Source organism: Dama dama, chromosome 18 (genome assembly GCF_033118175.1).
Source record: "Dama dama isolate Ldn47 chromosome 18, ASM3311817v1, whole genome shotgun sequence".
NCBI classification, from domain to species: domain Eukaryota; kingdom Metazoa; phylum Chordata; class Mammalia; order Artiodactyla; family Cervidae; genus Dama; species Dama dama.
Genome location: NC_083698.1, coordinates 84,728,727 through 84,747,581, shown reverse-complemented (window position 1 = coordinate 84,747,581; position 18,855 = coordinate 84,728,727). Strand labels below are relative to the sequence as shown.

The 18,855-nt window shown below is 37.9% G+C and overlaps 1 non-coding gene across 1 annotated transcript; it reads right to left on the bottom strand.

Annotated features, from left to right (window-relative positions):
- Positions 1-18,463: 18,463 nt before the first annotated feature.
- LOC133073164 (U6 spliceosomal RNA) lies at positions 18,464-18,570 on the bottom strand. The gene has a single exon (XR_009696873.1). It is a non-coding gene; the product is annotated as a U6 spliceosomal RNA (small nuclear RNA).
- Positions 18,571-18,855: the final 285 nt, after the last annotated feature.

Sequence of the window (18,855 nt, the reverse complement as noted above, 5' to 3'; positions counted from 1 at the left end):
CTGCCAAGGAACTCTTAAGAGCTAAACCATATGACCTAATCCATTAAATTCTGTGAACTAAAAACGAGGTATTCCAGTAAATAATAAGAAATACAAACTAATATTACTGACTAAATGACTAACAAGTAAAATTTTCTTCTTCACCTAAAATAGATGACTCACATCACCCTGTTTTTCTGTTTTTCTTACTTGCCAATAACTTTTTCCCCTTCTCATTGACTTAAATTACACCAAGTGAAATCCAATGGTTAGCTAAAGGGTTACCTTAACAGTCAGTTTTAAGTATTTTTTAAATAAGTGATATAGGAGATTGTTTCTTTTTACGGCTCTTCAAATCGACTACCTGTCAGCTGGCACCAATGCAGCAATTAATTGTACTGCGTGTGATCAAAAGACAATTCAGTCTCTGATTATTTTAGCCATTTTAAGGAACAAACGAGGTTAACCATCTAGTGTTGCATATAGTTACTTGTTTTAATGATTTCTAATTCCCTATGGAGAATTCTGTCAAAGTTCCTTGATGTCTTTGATAGATGCAAATTTCAAAAAGTTGACCAGGTTCAAAAATGTCCTTCTTATCTGTATCACCAGGAAGAATAAACCCTGGTCCGCTATGAGGATAACTCTTATCACCTCTTCTGGAGGAGAGCAGGAATTGAACAGATGCTTTTTGAATGAGCACAGGAAGCAAATGAATAACTTTGTAATAAACTTACAAAGATACTATCTCTAATAATATTAATTAACATGACAGGTTGTACATTAGAGAAAATGTACATTACAAATATATTACTTTTTCAAATGGTCCATACTTGTTAACATTAGAAATGGTAAGAATTAAGTAAATTGATGATTTTCTGTCTTAGTCTTTATTTTCCTTAAAATTTCTTCCATAGCTCAGGTAATTGGAATAGGTCTCAGTGACACAAAATTATTAAGTTTTTCTCATTTTTCTTTTATGTATTGCATTACTCATTTGAGAAACACCTGACATACATTTGGGGGAGATCTTTTGGGATTCCCTGGTGGCTCAGATGGTAAATCGTCTGCCCGCAATGCGGGAGACCCAGGTTCAATCCCTGGGTCAGGAAGATTCCCTGGAGAAGGAAATGGCAACCCACTCCAGTACTCTTGCCTAGAAAATTCCATGGATGGAGGAGCCTGGTGGGCTACAGTCCATGGGTCGCAAAAAGTCGGACACAACTGAGCGACTTCATTTTCACTTTCTTTCTTTATGGTAGACAATTATATTATGAAGGAAACTTGTGATACATAAAAGAAACATATCAAACAAACTAAAATGTAGGTTTCCTTGAAGTAAAAGATAAAGACAAGCAATATGACCCCACTTTCATTCTGAACTTGGGAGCTTGCTTGGAAAAAATGATAGTAATATTATTAGGGATAGAAAGATACATTTTTGAACCAAAAAAGGGGGAAACTTTACCTGAGGAAAAGTATTGCTAAAGCAAACTGTTGTTAATATTGCTTCCTCTAAATAATACTGCACTTTATAATTTAATTAGTTTCATCTTATTCAGTGGTTTCCCTGGTGACTCACAGTAAAGAATTTGCCTGCAATGCAGGAGACCCAGGTTCAATCCCTGGATTGGGAGGATCCACTGGAGAAGGGAATGGCAACCCACTCTAGTATTCTTGCTTGGAGAATTCCATGGACAGAGGAGCCTGGTGGGCTACAGTCCATGGAGTCGCAAAGAGTTTAACAGGACTGAACAACTAACACTTTCACTTTCATCTTAGTATTTTTTTTTTAATTTTAGGCAATACATTCTACTGACCACAGGGACTCAGTCTTTAATCTCTTGTTTGCTTAAATTGTAGTTAAAAGAATCTGGATTTTTGTTAATAAGTGCATGCTTATCTGCAGGATAAATAAAGTTTTACTACCCACTTCAAAGCCTATCCTGAACATTAGTTCTGAGTGCCTGTTTCATAAGAACAAATGTTTTGAAATGGTGTTTTAATATATAGGCTTGGGATTAGTTTGTTAAGCAGTAATTGAGAAAGCTGTATTGAAATCATGCATTTCCCTAGTTCACCAGAGTGTGTGCTGCTGAAGGTGTAAAAACCTGTTTGACCTCTTAGTAGAAAATTAAAAGAATTAGAGGAAAATGGAAATAAAGATCTTGAATGGGTAAAGGAGTTACTGAGGTTACATCATCAGTGACAATTCTGTAGATAGCTCTGATTCCTAATCAATGTTTTAGAACTGTTCTACTTCCTAATGAGCTGAATGAGAAACCATGCCCTGTTTCACAGCGAATAAACAGCATTTGATCAGGTATTTAAGAGAGACACTTTCAAAGTGAACCTGTTACAGAATAGGCTGATTTTGGCTTCCCCAAACATTGTTTTACACATCATCATCAGATCATCCTTTTGAGTTAAATGATTTCAGAAGACATCCATAAGAACATTTTTAAGGATAGAAAGTATTTTAGGAAGAATATGGAATTATTATGGGGGAAAAGGGTGTTGGGTTCTTCCACCTGAGTTGCCTATTTACACATGCTGTGTGAGAGTAGGGTATTTAGCAAATCCTGCAACAGAGTTTTAGGTGGAGATATAGGAAAATTTTCTGATGGTCCTCAAATCCAAGTCCTCTACTATAACTTGACTTACTATTTATTGAATATCCTCAGTTTTACTGCACTTGCATTTAGTGAGATTTTATTAAAAATAATTTGGCCACCATATGAAACTTTGAAATATCTTTGTCATAGAACAATGAATTTCCAGGGATTGTAACTCATCTTTTATTCTGGTCCACCTTACTTGATATCAAGTAGAATGCCTGCTCCTGATTCTTTATATACTGTTTGTTTGCCTGTAGAAATGTCACCAAACAGCATCAGCTATGGCCTGAGTTTCTTAGGAAAATGCATTTGTTTTCTATTGCAGCTGCAACAAATAATTCACAAATTCAGAGTCTTATCTTACAAATCTTTAATATTGTAAACTACAAAACTATTATCTCATGGTTCTTTAGATGAGAAGTCCAGCATAAATGTCACTGGGCTAAAACCATGTGTTAGCAAAACTGTGCTTCTCTCTAGAGGATCCATATATTTTCTTGGCTTTTAGTTTCTGTTGCCCTCCTCCCCACCCACTCCAGTATTCTTGCCTAGAGAATCCTATGGACGAAGGATCCTGGTGGGCTGCTGTCCATGGGGTTGCACAGAGTTGGACACGACTGAAGCGACTTAGCAGCAGCAGCAGCCCTCCTTCCCTATCCTCTCCCCCGTTCTTTGATTCATCCTCTTCTGTCATCTTCAAAGCCAGCAGTATCTCCCTGACCATTCTTTCACAGTCACATTTCCCTCTGAGTTTCTTCTTCTGCTTCTCTCCGACATATTCAAGGACCTTTGTAATTAGTTGGGCCCACTCAGAGAATCCAGAACAGTTTCCTCATTTCAGTTGTTCTTAATTCACATATGAGAAGGCCCTTGCCACACAGGATAACAGATACACAGGTTCCAAGGATTATAGCATGGACTTCCTAATTTTATCTTAGAATTCCCCAGTTCTGTCTGACCGTGGAGCTGTAACTTTTACCCCTCAAATAATATCTATATTACATTCCACAGAAATTATTTTCTATCGAAAGCCCTTTATGAAGTACTGATATGATAACACTTTCTGTACTTTTTAATCATTGTCAACATACTCTCCAGTGATATTTGAACCTTTATGTAAGGAGGTACAATTAAACTACAGTGTTCTGCCTCAATAAATATTTTTAAAATAAATGAGAATGAAAGATACTATTTTTATTAAAGATTTTAAGTTAATGTGTACTAACCACTTACTTCATACCTAGTTTGTTTTTTTTTAACCATTAGATATTTCTAAACAGCAAAAACTTTGTCACTCACTTATAGATTGAGGCATTAAAAAACAACTCAAGTTGTTTCAAGTTTCCTTGCTCTCTTATTATTTCTTATACAAAGCAAATAGGAAACTAAAAGACACCAACTGTCACATGTAAATCACAAAGACCAAGTTTTGTGAATCAGAAATCAAAATGGATTTGTTATTCCAAATTAGTGTTAGTAAATAAGCAGCTGGGCTTCCCAGGTGATGCTAGTGGTAAAAAACTCTGCCTGCCAGTGCAGGAGGCATAGGAAGCGCGGGTTCCATTCCTGGCTTGGGAAGATCCCCAGTATTCTTGCCTGGAGAATCCCATGCACCGAGGAGCCTGGCAGGCTTCAGCCCATAGAGCTGCAAAGAGTCAGACATGACCGAAGTGACTCAGAACGCACACAGACAAGCAGCTCTGTGCTACTTCCATTTTATTTCTGTAACTCTATTTAAGTTTGCCTTTGTTTAAGCTGAATATCTTTATTGTAGATAATAGAAATATTGGCTTCTAGAATATGGAAATTGGCAAAGTTTTAATGTTTTAGAGGATTGTTTAATATGAAACACTGGTAGTTGTCCATCTAGACATTGTCTTTTTTATGCTAAAATAAGGGGCAGTCTATTCAACTCACTGTGGAGAAATAGAAGTGTTTATTTTTTTTATAAAGATGGAAAACAGAAGCAATCGATTGCTTACTACAAATAAATCCTAATTTGCAATCACTGGCATGGAGTGTACCCTTAGGTAAGTGGTAGGCAATAAACAAATAGGGTGGTGAATCCAAAAAATATGTTTAAAGACATTACTAGTTCTGTTTCAGAGTAAGGTGACTTCCTGGGGCACAATAAATTGTGACATAACATTATTTTTCACATTCTGTAAGTTTTCATGGACAACTCTTAATTGTGTCAATGCATCACATCTCTAGCAAACACTAAAGAAAATCTTGTTATCATTGATACTGGTGATTTTTCTGTGGAATAATTTTAGAAGCTAAAAGATTTTCTTTTCTTTTAACAGAGGTTACAAAAAATGCTTAGAGTACTTTTGATCACACCTACATGGCTGATGAATTAAAATAGTTAACATATCAAACCAATTTTCAGATGCTTTCTCCTTTTTAACTCTATGGGAATTTTCCCAAGGACATATCAGTGGAGAATTTTCCTCAAGGTAACTGATTAATCAATCACATGATTCTCTAGGCAGCTTCTCCATCATAGACTGAACCTCTGTAGCTGGAGTAGCACAGCTGAACTTTGGGCTGCATGTTGGGAAGATACCTACTCTCATCTTTCTAGTCCATTTTTCATACTGCAGGTGGTGAGTTTTTCAAAACGCTATTCTGATTAAGTCATTTCTCTGCTTAATACATGGCAATGACTCCTCATGCTTTTAGATTAAGACCATAGTCTCTAAGGTGTCCCACACGGCTCTGCGCAGTACACCCACCTCTTTAGATTTCTCTCGTACTGTGTCCCTAACATACCTGCTCCTTCTTCCTGCCTCTCACCCTACACTCCTTGTCTTTGGCATTTCATCCACAGTAACCTTCTGTGGTTCATCAGTAATACATTAGTTTCTCCTGCCAAGGCCCCTTCATAAATGATTTCCTATGTTTCGAATAATCTGTTTCTATTCATCATCCTTTACCTTTTTTTTTTTTAATTTTTATTATTATTTTTTTCCAGTGGGTTTTGTCATACATTGATATGAATCAGCCATGGATTTACATGTATTCCCAATCCCGATCCCCCCTCCCACCTCCCTCTCCACCCGATTCCTCTGGGTCTTCCCAGTGCACCAGGCCGGAGCACTTGTCTGGTGCATCCCACCTGGGCTGGTGATCTGTTTCACCATAGATAGTATACATGCTGTTCTTTTGAAATATCCCACCCTCACATTCTCCCACAAAGTTCAAAAGTCTGTTCTGTATTTCTGTGTCTCTTTTTCTGTTCTGCATATAGGGTTATTGTTATCACCTTTCTAAATTCCATATACATGTGTCAGTATGCTGTAATGTTCTTTATCTTTCTGGCTTACTTCACTCTGTATAATGGGCTCCAGCTTCATCCATCTCATTAGGACTGGTTCAAATGAATTCTTTTTCATGGCTGAGTAATATTCCATGGTGTATATGTACCACAGCTTCCTTATCCATTCATCTGTTGATGGGCATCTAGGTTGCTTCCATGTCCTGGCTATTATAAACAGTGCTGCGATGAACATTGGGGTGCACGTGTCTCTTTCAGATCTGGTTTCCTCAGTGTGTATGCCCAGAAGTGGGATTGCTGGGTCATATGGCAGTTCTATTTCCAGTTTTTTAAGAAATCTCCACACTGTTTTCCATAGCGGCTATACTAGTTTGCATTCCCACCAACAGTGTAAGAGGGTTCCCTTTTCTCCACACCCTCTCCAGCATTTATTGCTTGTAGACTTTTGGATAGCAGCCATCCTGACTGGCGTGTAATGGTACCTCATTGTGGTTTTGATTTGCATTTCTCTAATAATGAGTGATGTTGAGCATCTTTTCATGTGTTTGTTAGCCATCTGTATGTCTTCTTTGGAGAAATGTCTGTTTAGTTCTTTGGCCCATTTTTTGATTGGGTCATTTATTTTTCTGGAATTGAGCTTCAGGAGTTGCTTGTATATTTTTGAGATTAATCCTTTGTCTGTTTCTTCATTTGCTATTATTTTCTCCCAATCTGAGGGCTGTCTTTTCACCTTACTTATAGTTTCCTTTGTAGTGCAAAAGCTTTTAAGTTTCATTAGGTCCCATTTGTTTATTTTTGCTTTTATTTCCAATATTCTGGGAGGTGGGTCATAGAGGATCCTGCTGTGATTTATGTCGGAGAGTGTTTTGCCTATGTTCTCCTCTAGGAGTTTTATAGTTTCTGGTCTTACATTTAGATCTTTAATCCATTTTGAGTTTATTTTTGTGTATGGTGTTAGAAAGTGTTCTAGTTTCATTCTTTTACAAGTGGTTGACCAGTTTTCCCAGCACCACTTGTAGGAACATACCTCAACACAATAAAAGCTATATATGACAAACCCACAGCAAGCATCACCCTCAATGGTGAAAAATTGAAGGCATTTCCCCTGAAATCAGGAACAAGACAAGGGTGCCCACTCTCACCACTACTATTCAACATAGTGTTGGAAGTTCTGGCCACATCCTTTACCTTTTATTAAATTAGACTTTTCATTTTGCAATAATTCTATAGTTTCACATGCAATTTTAAGAAATAATAAGAACATATTCTGTGAATCCTTTATGCAGTTCTCCAAAGGTATGTGTGTACTCAAGTCTGACTCTGTGACCTCATGAACTGTAGCCTGCCAGGCTCCTCTGTTCATGGGATCTTCCAGGCAAGAATACTGGAGTGGGTCGCCATTTCTTCATCTAAGCGATCTTCTGGACCCAGGGATTGAACCCACGTCTCATGCATTGGCAGGATTCTTTACTACTGAGCCATGTGGGAAGTCCTCCCCAAAGGTAACATCTTGAGTATCACAACCAGGATATTGGTATTGATATAGTCAAGATTCAGAACATTTTTATCACCATAAAGATCTTGAATGTTTCTCTTTTACAACCACATTTTCCTCCTTCTAGTATCCCCAGCCCCTACTAACCTCCAGCAGCCAATATCTGTTCTCCATTTCTATAATTTGAGATTTTAAGCATTTTAAATAAATGGAAACATCAAACATGTAATCTACTGGGGTTGGCTTTTTTTTTTTTTAAACTCAACCTAAGTCTTTAGAGATACATCCAGAGTGTTATAATGTGTCAATAGTTTAATACTTTTTGTTGTGATGTACCTGTTTGTTAACCTTCATCCACTGATGGACATCTAGATGTTTCCACTTTTTTACTATCATGAATGCTGCTGCTGCTGCTGTTGACTGGCTAGGTCGTGTCTGACTCTTTGCCACTCATTGGACTGTAGTCCACCAGCCTCTTCTCTCCATTGGCTTTCCCAGGCAAGAGTAGAGCTGCTATCAACATATGTGTAGCTGTTTTTGTATGAACATAAATCTTTACTTCTCTGGGATAACTGTTCAGAAGTATAATTGCTAGGTCACATGGTAGGTAGTTGCATGTTCAAGCATTTTCTTTTGTTGTTATTGTTGTTTGTAAACCACTAAACTGTACTGGAGTGGCTGCACTTTTTTTCATTATCACCAATAATATAACATGATCCAATTTCTCTGTGTCCTCACCAACATTTGGTCTTGTCACTAATTTTTGTTTTAATCATTCTATTAATGTGTAGTAATACCTCATTGTGGTTTTAATTACATTTCCTAACAGCCAGTGTGGCTTTGGAGGTGGTGTTGGTTTAGTCACTAAGTCATATCTAACTCTTGCCACCTCATGGACTGTAGCCTGCCAGGTTCCTTTGTTGATGGGATTTCCCAAGCAAGATGCTGGAGTGGGTTGCCATTTCCTTCTCCAGCAGATCTTCCTGACCCAGGGATCAAACCTAGGTCTCCTGTAGGCAGTCTCCTGAATTGCAGGCATATTCTTTACCAATTTAGCCACCAGGGAAACCCACCTGCCAATGCAGGAGAGGAGACGCAGTTTTGATCCCTGGTCGGGAAGATCCCCTGGTTGAGGAAATGGTAACCCACTCCAGTGTTCTTGCTGGGATAATCCCATGAACAGAGGAACCTGGTGACCAATGATATTAAGTAACCTTTCATGTACTTAGTTGCCATTTGTATGTCTTCAGTGAAATGTTTCTTTCTGTCTTTTGACTATGTTTATTGGATTATTTGACTTTGTATTGGTGAGTTCTGAAAGTTGTTATATATTCTAGATACTTTGCTGGGTATGTGGCTTGATTCTCCACTTTGTAGCTTGTCTTTTCATCTTAACAGGGTCTTGTACACAGTAAAAATTTTTATTTTTAATGAAGTCCAACTTATTAATTTTTCCTTTTATGGATTGTTTTTGGTATCAAGTCCAACAACTCTGCCTAGTCCAAGAAACTGAAGATTTCCTCATTTTTTTCCCCTTAAAGGTTAGTAGTTTCACAGCTTACCTTTAAGTTTTTGATACATCTTGAATTAATTTTGTGTTAGCAGTAAGACTGAGATCAAGGCTTATTTTATTGCCTAGAAATGTCTTATTGCTTCAGCAGTAAGTTGAAAGACAGTCTATCCTCTCTTGAATTCTTTTGAACTTTTGTCAAAACATCAGTTGGGAATATTTATGTGCATCTATTTCTGTGTCCTCTGTTCTCTATTGATCAGTGTGTCTGTTTATCTGGCAATGCCACTCAATCTTGATTACTGTAGCTATATAATAAGTCATGAAATTGGGAGGTAGAGTTCTCTTATTTTATTGTTCTTTTTCAAAATTGTTTTAGCTATTTTAGTTTCTTTGCCTTTTCATACACATTTTAGAACAATCTTGTCTAGATCTATGAAAAAAATCTTGCTTATGTTTTGATAGGAATTGCATTATACCTGTGTATCAATTTGAAAACTGGTATCTTTATTAGTTGAGCCTTCAAATCCATGAACATATATGTCTTCATCTATTTAGACTTTTTATCTCTCTAATCAGAGTGTGTAGGTTAAGCATATAAGTCTCATAATGTTTTGCTAGATTTACATCTAAAATGTTTCATTTTTAGGGACTTCCCTGGTGGTTTAGGCATTAAGACTTCATGCTTCCAATGCAGGGGAAGCAGGTTCAATCCCTGGTCAGGGAACAAAGACCCCACATGCTGAGTGGTGTGTACAAAAATGTGAAATAAAGAAAAATTTTTTCATGAATAAAATATTTCATTAAAAAACAATTTTAAAAAGTATGTTTAATTTTGTTGTCCACCTGTTCAATTGCTAGCATATAGCTATACAACTGCCCTCCTACATTCTTTTAGCAACAAATTCTCTCCTTTTTCTTTCATATGAGAATATGTTGAGTTTCTCTTCTTTCATTCTTACTTTCACTGGGCTTAGAATTCTGGGTGGTCATAGCCTTTCTTTCAGCACCTGAGAAATTTCGATGGGAGCTGATGAGGAATATGCTATTATTTGAATTGTTTTTCCTTTATAGGTAAAATGTCATATTTTTCTGGTTATATTCAAGAATTTTTTTGTATTTAGTTTTCAGAAGTCCAATTAAGATGTTTCTTGGCTTGAGTTTGTTTTTTATTTTTTCCTGTTTTGGGTTCACTCAGCTTCTTGAATCTGGAGGTTTATGTCTTTTTACAAATTTGGAAGCTTTCACCCAGTATTTTCAGGCCTGACCTCTTGTCCTTCTCCTTCTTGAACTTTCAAGTCATGAAAATTAGCTATTTTGTTATGGGTTTCCAAGGCTTGGTTTACTTCTTCAGTATATATTTATCCTTTTTTGGTATTGTATAATATTCTAACTTCCATTTCATTAATCTTTTCTTTGTTCCTTCTAATCCACTGTTGAGCCAATTACTAAGCTTTTAATTTCAGTTAGTATATTTTTTCAGTTCTAAAGTTGCCATTTGGTACTACTTTATATGTTCTATTTCTTTGTTTAATATTTCTAATTCTTTGATGAAATTTTTTTTCATATGTTTCAAGCATGTTCCTTTTTTTTTTTTTTTTGGCTAAAGATCAAGCTCTCTTGGGGACTTCTGTCTGCAGATATTGGTGTCCCTGAGTTACCAGCTTCTTGTCTCCAAGTCTGGTATATACAAAGTAGAAGAAAACCCAGGGAACTTATTATTATTCCTTAAATTCTGTGGTCCCCAGTCTCACTGCTTTCTTTTCTATATCTTTTAGAGCCTTGTGATGTTTGTTTAGTATATAATATCTAGGATTTTAGTTATACTTAGGCATGAATAATAGGGGAAAATATGTCTATTCCATTTTGCCAGAAGTGGTGGTGACACTTGACTTTCTAAAATATCCTTTGTTCATTATTATTTTTTAAAGTTTTTTTTTAATGTGTACCATTTCAAAAGTATTTATTTAAATTTTTACAATATTGCTTCTGTTTTATGGGTTTTGGATATTTGGCCATAAGGCATGTGGGGTCTTAGCTCCCTGACCAGGTATTGAACCTGCACCCCTTCATTGGAAGGTGAAATTTTAACCACTGGACCACCAGGAAAGCCCTTCCTTTGTTCTTTAGACTTTGGTCTAACATTCCTTCATCTGTGAACCATTCTCTCATTTTCCTTAGGACCTACGTTGTTTGACTATTAGAGGCTCTCATAGAAGTATTCGTTTCTCATCTTAGCATGTGTTTATAATTGAAATCGTAAATAAATTTGAATATTTGATTAATTGCCTTAATTAGACTCTTAGTCATATATGTCATGATTATGACTGAGTCTTAGTTATTATTTTATTGACAGTACCTGGTAGTATGTATGGCATTAACAGGAGATTCTCAATCTTTGTAGAATGGATAAGGTAGTACAAAAAAGTAGAAAGGACTTTAGTTCTGCAGTTAGATTTTGCCACTTTACTAGAAGTTTAATCTTTATAAGTTTTTTGTCCTTTATATTTTCTCATATGTTGATATTAACTGACGTAACATGTAAAGTTCTTCACTCAGTTCATCAGGTGACAATTTCGAATAGCTATTCTTTTTCTTCTTTCTCTCTTTCCTAGGAAACTGCAGCCTTACTTTTTTTGGTTGTTTTACTTTTTTCCTATTTTTGTTGACAGGCACAGTGCCCAGGACATAATGGAAATTCAATAATTATTGAAAGGATTAAATTGATATGCTTATTATTACTTTATAGAACTCATATGAACTTTCTGATTAGCATTATACATCTAGGAAAATGTAAATAAAAAGAATCAAAATTTATAGGGGGAAAGAGTTTTGTTTATAAGTGAAAAGCTGTTTGGCCAATGATTGAACTAGAATCACAGCAGGTTGAAAATAGCAAATAAAATTCAAGGAAACTGTACAAATGTTTATTCTATAATAACTGCCACAGAGAGTTACAAGAACACGTCCATTTGGAAACATAAAAAGAACGTGAACTGTGTTTAGAGGCCAAAAAGTCCTCTGAAAAAGTAGATAAAAGAAATTTTTGACAAATGGAATCAATTTTATCTCCTAGAGCCAGGAAAAGGGAACAAGGAGAAATGGACTTTGAAACACATACTTGACACTGGTCATGGGCGAGAACAAGAGAAAGAGAAAGAAAAAGGGTTCAAAGCCTTCAGCTGACCCTTTCTTCAGCAGTTCAGGTCTGCGCCCTGGGCTTGCAGTCCTGCCCACAGGGTGACTGTAAAGGGGTCATCTTTGCAGTTAAGGGTGCCTATTGAATTTTGGACAGTGTGATATACACAGCACAGCAGCTGGTTCCATCTCCCGAGAAAGCTATGATTTATGGTTGTAAGAAAGGAAGAGAAAAGTCACAAAGAAATCCAGAACATCTCTGTGCAGGCATGAGTGAAAAACGGGAAAATGCGTAGACAGGGGACCACTAGTGAATGTGTATAAATGGTGGTAAGTATGTATTGATGACATACTATGTGTTCGGCACTGTTCTCTGAGCTTTACATGAATTAAATCATTCAATCTATTATGACTGGCATTCCTGTCATGATAGTCGTCTCAGGATACTGAAGTTACAGCAGTCTTCTAGGTTTATTAATACCTGCATCTCTTGCGTCTCCTCCATTGGGAAGCAGATTCTTCACCACTAGCATTACCAAGATGAAGTCAAAGTGGAGTTGAGTAGAACCTCATTTCTGTTGTTTAAGCTATGCAGCATGTGGCACTCTGCTGTTCTGGAAACCCTGGCAAACTGATAGACTTTCCCCGGAGGACAGACCTTTGTAATCTGGAAGGTTATGTATCCTTTTGAAAGTATAAATCGAACAATGAGAGCCTTCTCTCAAAGTAATGCAAATAGCCACAATTTCACATACACTCTCAAGAGTTCACAGACCTTCTGCAGTCCATCTACGGATTCCACCCTCACCACAGGTCAGACTGAAAACCTTCCTCCTAGAACCCCTGCGATCTCACCCAACTGGTTTCTTGGGTGATGCTTCCTCAACATGTGGTGCTGCAGTGAGCATTTCCCATTCAAAGAACCACTGTTGACTCTATGACGGCATCTTACAGCAACAGAAGGCAATGCTGCTCTTAGGAGCTGGTCCCATGGAACTGTGACTCACATCAGAGGATTCAGCTTAGAAATGCTGGGAGCCTTACCACAGTCCCCTGCTAAAACACACAGCTGCTTTTCTATATCCTCTTCTTTGGTTTAAATTAAAACAATCTTTCTCCGTAGTTTATAGGTTGAGCAGACAATTAGGTAGAGGAAACTCTTGCCATTTTGGCATGCTTTAGGGAAAGAACTTGATCTCTGAGGAACTATTTCTATTTAAAATCCAAATATAATGGGGTGGGGGGTGGGGGGTGCGGCAGGCTCTGGGGTAAAAAGGAAAGCGACTAAGAAAGTGGTTCCATGGCTGATTCATATCAATGTATGACAAAACCCACTGGGAAAAAAAAAAAAATAATAATAAAAAAAAAAAGAAAGTGGTTCCTGAAAGGAGAGACAGGCTCTTGCAGAGGATGTGAGAGGGAGCCAAAAACTCACTCTGCTTCCTTCACACTCTACTTGGCACTACGAGTGTTTGTACATATTCTGGATCTCACTGAGTATGTTCTGTGCGCACAAGGCTGAAAGGCTTTAAGAAGAGAAATGTAAGAACCACCTGCCTACATCCCGCTGTGTGTGTGTTTGTAGCTGTGTCTTGCTGTCTAGGGGCTGGCTTCCTCCTCCTGCTCAAATAAGGCATCTTTCTGTTCTTGTGGTGAAACTCTGTGAAACTCAGTCTGTCTCCCACTGTCATTTTCTAGCCACAGATAGAACTGCCCTCACCGCAGCTCTGTGTATCCTTGAAGAATGCCTTTTGCCTGAGTTTATAGGATTTCTCTCTGTCTTTGGCTTTGAGGAAGAGACACCTTGTCCTGACGTTGCCAGTGCCCCTCACGCATAGACTCACAGGAGTGAGTCTGTATTTTTCAGCTGTCAGGATTGTATTCAAACAAACATGAAACACTGTCTGGCAGATAATCTGGTCTGCACAAGGGATGAGATTTCAGAAAGCCCACTTGCTCCTGAAATTTGCTAACATAGGACAGAGGGATCGTTACTAGGATTCTTCCTTTCAGGTTGCTCTTCCCTAGGATCAGCCTTGCTGTCTGGAATGATCAGCTATTTGTGCTTGTGGAAATCCTGCTCACTCTTAACCACCTAAGGTTCATCTGCCTTCAGGAAGCCCTTGTAGATCTCTCAACTGCATAGGGTTTTTGACAGTTCATGGTTTTCCTTAGGTCATAGTTCTAAACTCAGAGTGAGTCTGTCTGCGCCTGATCATAAGGTCCTGAGGACAATGCCTGGCCTTACTTATTTCGCAGTCTCCCTCAGCACTTCACACAGGATGCTCACAACAAGGTGCTTTGAGGTTTTTCTTTTTCCCTGAAGCCTTCTAATACCTGACTCTGCCACTTAGTCTTCCTACATGAATCAGAACTGGGGTTGCCTTTGAATCTGAGGGGGAAAGTGTTCTGGAAAATGCAAAGTTGCAGAATGTAGGCGAAGGGACTTAAAAGGAGATGCCAGTATTATTTAATGAGATCTTACAGAATGCCATGAAAACGGAATAGGAGTTTATAAGAAAAGAAAATAGAGACTAGGGGAGAAATTTGAGATGGGGCATATTTAGAATAAGTTAAAGATGGTAAAATATTTAGATTTACATAGTAGTTTGCTTTTGAAGAACTTTAAGGCATTTGAGTAACATAAGCACAGGTTAATCTATTGCTATAAATTTTACATCAACAGAAGCAACATAAAGCCTGGGATCAAATAAGAATTTAGCTATTTATAGGATGTGATTATAAGATGTGATGTACTTGGAGCTTCGGAAGAAAGAGAGCTGATTAAAGAAAACCACTGGATTACAAAAGGATGATAGAGAAAACCGAGGCTCATTTTTAGATTTTAGCCTTACTCAATTTGAGGAAGAGATATGAGGAGAGGCATGGAAAACAGTGAGAGATAACCAGAGTTTGAATCTTCCCGGTGAAAAGACAAATAGGATGTAAAAAAAAAAGTGAAAGTGATAGTCACTCAGTCATGTTCGAGTCTTAGTGGTCTCATGGATTGTAGCCTGCAAGGCTCCTCTGTCCGTGGACTTCTCCAGGCAGGAATACTGGAGTGGGCTGCCATTCCCTTCTCCAGGGGATCTTCCCGACCCAGGAACAAATGCAACGTATCAGCCTCTGGCTGTAAACTGCTCATTTACAGAAGCACCAGCACCCACCTTCTTGAAACTTGAGTTTTAGATATGCTGTAATCTAGCACACCTGACAGTGGGAAATTTATACAGTGATAAGAACACTTAAAATGAGACCTATCCTCTTAACAAATGTTTAAGAGTACAATTGGGTTTTTATGGTGGCTTAGTGGTAAAGAACCTGCCTGCCAATGCAGGAGACCTGGGTTTGATCCCGGATCCCCTGGAGAAGTAAGTGGCAACCCACTCCATTATGTTTGCCTGGAAAATCCCAGGGACATAGAAGCTTGGCAGGCTATAGCCCACGGGGTCGCAAAGAGTCGAACACCACTGAACTGAGTAACTAAATGATAACAACAACAAGTGTGCAATACAGTGTTGCTAATTATAGCCACCATGTTTTACAGCATATACATGGAACTTAATCATGTTATATAACTTCTTTTAAAGACATGCCCCCAGGCTGCCTTAACTCAAGATAGCCATTCCTTCTATGAGGTCTCTCACTTGAAAAAAGAAACACTCTGAATAAGTCACAGTGACTAACCCTAAAATAAATAAATAAAATAGAAAACTAAGATCATGGCATCTGGTCCCATCACTTCATGGCAAATATATGGGGACACAGTGGAGACAGTGAGAGACTTTATTTTTGGGGGCTCCAAAATCACTGCAGATGGTGACTGAAGCCATGAAATTAAGAGATGCTGCTCTCTGGAAGAAGAGTTATGGCCAACCTAGACAGCATATTAAAAAGCAGAGACATTACTTTGCCTACAAAGGTTCGTCTAGTCAAAGCTGTGGTTTTTCCAGTAGTCATGTATGGATGTGAGAGTTGGACTATAAAGAAAGCTGAGTGGTGAAGAATTGATTCTTTTGAGCTGTGGTGTTAGAGAAGACTCTTGAGAGTCCCTTAGATTGCAAGGAGATCCAACCAGTCAATCCTAAAGGAAATCAGTCCTGAATATTCATTGGAAGGACTGATACTGAAGCTGAAACTCCAATACTTTGGCCACCTAATGTGAAGAACTGACTCATTTGAAAAGACCCTGATGCTGGGAAAGATTGAAGGCGGGAGGAGAAGGGGACAACAGAGGATGAGATGGTTGGATGGCATCATGGACTCAATGGACATGAGTTTGGGTAAACTCTGGAAGTTGGTGATGGACAGGGAGGTCTGTAGTGCTGCAGTCCATGGGGTTGCAAAGAGTCGAAGAAGACTAAGCAACTGAACTGAACTGAACCCTAAAATAAGATGCATAGTGTTCTTTTTCTCTGTATGTAATACTTTAGAGTGGGTACAGGAAGTTGTACAAATTGACAGATAATTATAGTGAGAGAAGAGAAGGGAAGGAGCCCAGCTTATAATCATTTTTTCAGTAGATATTCATCAAAAACCAACTACGTGTCAATAGATAGTCCTATGGTGGGAAACATGTTGGTATATTTGGGGAATATTAAGGGAGATTTGTCTTAGAGCAATGAAAAATGGGAGAAGATAGTAAGAGGTAAGATGTGACAGTTGGCCAAGGCCAGATTAGGAGGTGGTAAGCAGTTGGGTTTTATGTGGTGCCTCGACCTTGGAAGCTTTTGAGCAGAGGACTGACATTACTTGATTTATTTTTCACAAGCTTTGTCTGCCTGCTCCATGGAAAGTGCAATTTGGGAGGGCAGGCAGAGAAGCAAGCTGACGAGTGGGAAGACTATTGCACTTGTTGAGGTGAGAGTTAATGATAGCATGGCAGGATGGTAGAGGGGAGGCAGCAAATATGACTGGAGTGAGGAAATATTTTGATGTATATAAGTTGACGAGTTGTGCTGTAGATTTATTGCCAGGGAGACAGAGAATTCAAAGATAACTTCTGGGTTTTCAGACTTCACATGTGAGTCAGTTCAAAAAAGACTCGAATAAGCAGGCTCTAGAGGGTGATGAAGGCTGCTGCTTCAGGAAGATGCTTAATAGACACTCAAGGGAGATGATGAGTAAGTTATCAGATCTATGATCCTGGGATTCAGGGAGTGGTCAGGGCTGGATATACACATTTGATGATCATTAGCAAAGAGATGGTATTAGCATGTGGGGTCTGGATGAAGTCACATGAAAGAATGTTGATAGAAGAGAAGATGGAACTCTGGACTTAGTCATGGGACACTCTAATATTTGGAGGTAGGAAGAAGAAAAGGAGTAAGCAAAGAAGCCTGAGAAGGAGAGGCTGCAGAAGAAAATGGGGATGGTAAATGTCAAAAACAAAAATATATCCGATGCTGCTCACAGGTTGAGAAAGATGAAGATGGAGAGGTGACCTCTGGGTAGGGCAAGATGGAGGTGCCGATAAACTGACTGCAGTGTGTTGCATAGATAATAAGAAGTGAGGAAACTGAAACACTTGTTTCAACTGGTTTTAGCTACAAAGAAGGCAGTGGGCAGAAATAGGGAAAATTCATCCATTCTGACAGGAGGGAAGGTGGAATTGAAGGGTAAGAATGCAGGTAGAGGCTGACTTGATTTTGAAAACAAGAAGTTGTTATTTTTTCATATTACAAGAAAAAATAGAAAGTAATTGTTCTTTTTTTTCAAAAGCATCCATCCCCATATTTGTTGCTTGATGAAAAGTTAGATCAAAGAAGAATGAAAGCTGCAATGGGACTTCTGAATACTCACTTGGTGTAAATTTGTTTTCATGCTTCATGTTTATACACCAGTTGCTTAAAACCAATCACCTTAGTTTTTAGGAAAGCTTTCTAGTCAATTCTATGTGGAAATGTAAATAATACAACAACATTTAAAATGTTTTAAATTGCTGTTTGGCATCAACATGAAATATAATCATTCTTTGATTACTATCTTCTGTCCCACAGGTCTCTCAAGAAGCATAAAAAATACAACAGTGGAACATTCAGTGATAACAGGTGATTATACAAATGATTATTCTTCTGAACTGTTATGCAGTAAGCATAAATAAATAAACAAAATCCAGCTTGCTCCAGTCAGTCTCTTCAGATTGCCATATTCAGAATTTTAATGTTGTGTTTACCTCTGCTTTGCTGAGTAACAGTGAACTAGCAATTGAGCTATTCTATGCCCATTCAAATATATAAAACAAAGGACCACTATTTTAAGAGCTTGATGTCCTCTTAATGAAGCGGTATCAGTATATTTTTTCTACTTTTTGTATCACAGTAAAATACATAGAACACAAAATTTATAATGCTAACCAATTTTAAATGAGCACTTAAGTGGTATTAAATATATTCATATTGTTGTGTAACTCTCAACACCATCCACATCCAGAACTCTTTTCATAAAATATGGAATGTTTCCTGAATTTGTATGACATCACTGAGCAGGTGGCATGCTAATCTTCTCTGTATTGTTCCAATATTAGTGTACGCACTGCTGCGGTGAGCACGGACACACATTTTAATGAAAACACTTACTTACATAAAGGAGTAAAAAGTATAGAGACGGTGACTCTGAAAGACAAGCAAGATTCATTTGATGATGATTGTAAAACTAAGGGCTTTGATCAAGTCTATAATGCTCCCTCTCAGAGTACTGACACATGGAAAATGACCAAAATACCTTCTGATTCTACACACAGGGATGGAATATAGGGATAGATTATTTGATCCAAAATGATCATCGCTGTATTCTCCTGATTTATCTAGTTAAAAAGGAAACAACAGAAAAATGA